Source organism: Bos indicus x Bos taurus, chromosome 12 (assembly GCF_003369695.1).
Source record: "Bos indicus x Bos taurus breed Angus x Brahman F1 hybrid chromosome 12, Bos_hybrid_MaternalHap_v2.0, whole genome shotgun sequence".
Lineage (NCBI taxonomy): Eukaryota > Metazoa > Chordata > Mammalia > Artiodactyla > Bovidae > Bos > Bos indicus x Bos taurus.
Window position 1 is genome coordinate 10,738,459 of NC_040087.1, and position 4,308 is coordinate 10,742,766.

Sequence of the window (4,308 nt, forward strand, 5' to 3'; positions counted from 1 at the left end):
AGTGGATAATGGAGAATTAGGGCAACTAAGATGTTTCAGGGCCAGGGTTACAGACTGAAAGGTGCGCTAAAGAAGAACTTCCTGCATGTCACGGGAGTCCAAGCGTGGGTTGGAAAAGAATTTCCGGACACAGAGTATTGGAAGAAGGAGTGAGTCTATTAAAAACAAAGAGCAGAGATAAAGAGGGCACTGCCAGGACCACGGGCCAACCTCCTGACAAACTAAAGAGAGCCAACTATCAGGACAGTGGGCCGGCTCAAGGGGGAGCCGATCTTTACAGCTTCAAGACAAAGGAAATCCCTGTTGGAAGGGTGGCATTGGGTGCTTGGTTGGGGCATTATGCCAGGGTGGGTATTTTTGCATAATATGGGGTCAGCAAGCTGGCTGGTAATAATCAGGGCAGTTTTTGGCAAAGGTTACAATGGGGCTCAGTCAGTTCCAAAGATGACTTTGATTCTGGGCTGTGCTCTCTGTGATCTTGGTGTAGGGTTCCACACCAACGTCCTTCTCAGATATTACCAACCAACAGGTATCATCTGGTTGTTTGTTTTAGTCGGTAATTCATGTCTGACTCTTTTCCGACCCTGTAGACTGTAGCCCACCAGGCTCCTCCATCCATGGGATTTCCCAGGCAAGAATACTGGAGTGGGTTGCCATTTCCTTCTTCAGGGGATCTTCCTGAGCCAGGGATCAAACCTGTATCCTGCGCTGGCAGGCAGGTTCTTTACCACTGAGCCACCAAACGGTTTTCTGGACAAGGATGCAGAGAGTGGAAGGTGGAAATGTTACCACCACAGTCCTTCCCTCTTGTCCTGACCTGTGCCAAGGACATTTTCGCTTTTTGAGCATCTACTTTGTTCAAGGCAGGATGCTAAGAGCAGAGAGAGGAAATGAAGTAAATAAGATCTGGTCCCTGCATTTGAGAAGCTTGGCAAGTAGCCTGGCCTTGAGTAGCCTATCCCTTCTCCAGGGGCATCTTCCCAACCCGGGAATCCAACCGGGGTCTCCTGCATCGCAGGTGGATTCTTTACCAACTGAGCTATCAGGGAAGCCCTTTGGCAAGTAAGGGAGACCAGCTCTTGGGAAGCGAACCAAGGCAAGGAGGGTTGATATCGGGAAGAAGTGTCAGGTGAGAGCTGCTTAAAGGGCCAGAGCTGCTCTAGCAGAGCCAGCTCTGACTCCCCAGACTGGGAGAGGGCCCTGCTTGGCTGCCCTGAGGCCGCAGCAGCAGAGGAGCCCCTTGGGGGAAGGAGGCAGCTCACCTGGCTGCAGGTGTCGTGGCTCCACTCATGCGAATCCACAATAATCGTAACTTCACACGCGAGTTAACTTCTTTTCCCAGGCTCTGCCGAGCTTCTGTGCCAGATGGTGCTTGCCTCTCACATCTGATTTACTGTGGGGCAGAGCAGCTGTGCCTCCGCCCAGGGCAGGCCCACATCTGGTGAGCAGTTGGTAAAAGTCTCTGCAGATGACTCTCTCCCTCACAGCCTATTCCTCAGGGCAAGTCTCTTTCTGTCACGGTTTTTTATATGCTTTCCTCTCTGGGCTTATTTCTAGGACTGAGTTGAGGATCCGTCAGCCACAGATCTGCGTAAGCACCTTCATGCTGAGGAAAGGCTCTTGCTGCGATATACGATATACACGTAAGGCTGCTACCGTATTCTGTAGGAAAAATACTCATGGAGAAAGTGCAGAGACAGATGTGTTGGCTTCCTACCCAAGAGCCATCCCTCCCTTTTTCCCTGTGTTTGTGGGACCCTGATTTTATTTCAGGAGGCAGTTTGCTCCATACAGAAAGGACCTCGGCCCCCAACTTCAAAGGATGAGAACTGACTGCTTCAAAGTGACCCCATCCCTCTTTCCAGTAATTGGATTGGGAATGTGAAGATGAACCAGGAGTAGCCAATGCTACATAAGTGAAAATCTGCTGGGAGGCTTCTGCGAATAATTTCACTCCATCTCTAAAAGAGAGAGAGAGATGCCAAGATAAATAAAAACATACGTGCAGACAAATACTCGGAGAAGGCAATGGCACCCCACTCCAGTACTCCTGCCTGAAAAATCCCATGGACAGAGGAGCCTGGAAGGCTTCAGTCCATGGGGTCGCTGAGGGTCGGACACGACTGAGCGACTTCACTTTCACTTTTCACTTTCACGCATTGGAGAAGGAAGTGGCAACCCACTCCAGTGTTCTTGCCTGGAGAATCCCAGGGGCGGGGGAGCCTGGTGGGCTGCTGTCTATGGGGTCACACAGAGTTTGACACTGAAGTGACTTAGCAGCAGCAGCAGCAGCAAACAAATACTAGTACCTGAGTGTTCATAGCAACTCTATTCCTAATAGCCAAATCTTAAAACAACCCAAAAATCTACCAGAAGTTGAATGAATATACAACTCATAGTATATTCAAACGGGCTTCCCTGATGGCTTAGCAGGTAAAGAATCCACCTGCAATGGAGGTAGTGGGTTCAATCCCTGAATCAGGAAGATCCTCTGGAGGAGGAAATGGCAACCTTTAGTATTCTTGCCTGAAACACCCCATGGACAGAGGAGCCCAGCGAGCTTCAGTCCATGGAATCACAAGAGTCAACATGACTAAGCACGTTTATTCAATGAAATTAATTAATCAGTAACAAAAAGGAGTGAACTAACTGATATATGCAAAACATTGATGAATCTCAATGTCTTTCTGCAGGATGAAGAGTCCGTACTCTGTATTCTATTTCCATGATGATCTAGAAAATATAATTTAATCTATAGTGGTAAAAAGCAGAAAATAGTTACTGGCCCTTGGTGGGGGGATTGACTGGGAAGAGACTCAAAGAAACTTTTAGGGATGATGTTTTATGTCTTGATTACAGTGATGATTATACAGATGTACATATTTGTCAAAACTCCTCTGACCATACACTAAAAGTAGGTGCAATTTATAGGATGAAATTATATTGCAATATATTTAAAATCAAAAAGAAAGAAAGAAACAGAGCTCACTTCAGCAGCATCGATTGTAAGGGGGAAAAAGTCAAACAAAAAAGAGAAAGAATAATCTACATATTCCTCAGGAATCCTTTGAGTTTCATTTCTGTGTATTTGTATGCAAATAGCTGTAGTTGGTATGTGTGAAGTAAAAGTCATTCAGTTGTGTCTGACTCTTGTGAAGTCCATGGAATTCTCCAGGCCAGAATACTGGAGTGGGTAGCCCTTCCCTTCTCCAGGGGATCTTCTCAACCCAGGGATAGAACCCAGATCTCCCATATTGCAGGGGAATTTTTTAGCAGCTGAGCCACCAGGGAAGCCCAAGAATACTAGAGTGGGTAGCCTATCCCTTCTCTAGAAGATCTTCCTGACCCAGAAATCGAACTGGGGTCTCCTGCATTGCAGGTGGATTCCTTACCAACTGAGCTATAAGGGAAGCCCCAGTTAGCATGTGTGTTTCTAACATAAATGCGGCAGCTTGTAACTTGATTCTTTTTATTTATGCTCCCTTGGAGAGCAGGGACTGACTGGAAAAAAGCCGAGTGGTATACAAAAGGGCAAGTCAGCACACCATAGACACAATAAATGTTTTTTAATTTTTAATAATTTTGCTCTCTTTCTCTGCTCCAATTTTTGCTCCTGTTTTTTGCTCTCTAATGTCTTAGGGACTTTTTTGAAACTACTGCTATATATTGCATTGCGTGAGTATATTATTCCATTGCTGATGGATATTCAAAGGATATCGAGTTTTTAAGAGAAGCATCATTTCAGTAAATATCCTCAGAAATGGCTTTCATACAAGGTGCCATTAATTCTGTAGCAATGATGCCAGGGAGTGATGATTCAAAAAATGTGTGCCATTTTTATGTTTTCAAAAATACCAGGACTTGCCCGGTGGTCCATTCGTTAGAATCTGCTTTCCAAGGCAGGAGACGGGGGTCCAACCCCTGGTCAGGGAACTAAGATCCCACGTGCTGTGGGGCAGCTAAGCCTGCGGGCCACAGCTACAGAGCCTGCACCCTCTGGAATCCGCATGCCATGTGAGAAGGCCACGTGTCACAACTAAGACCAACACAGACAAATAAACAAATGTTTCTTAAAAAAGAAAAATATCAAATAACTGTGCCAACTCTCCTCCCATCCACATGAGAATACCAGTTTCCCATGTGTTTGTTAGGAAAGTCACAGTGATCAGCTTCTCAGATGAAAAGGATACATCCAAGCAAGTCCCCTCCTGAGATGGATTTACAGCTGGGCAGGGGACCCAGTTCTGGGCTAATGAAACACAAAGAGAAGTCTGCCCAAGGAGATGTCGGGGAAGATTTCCTCGTACC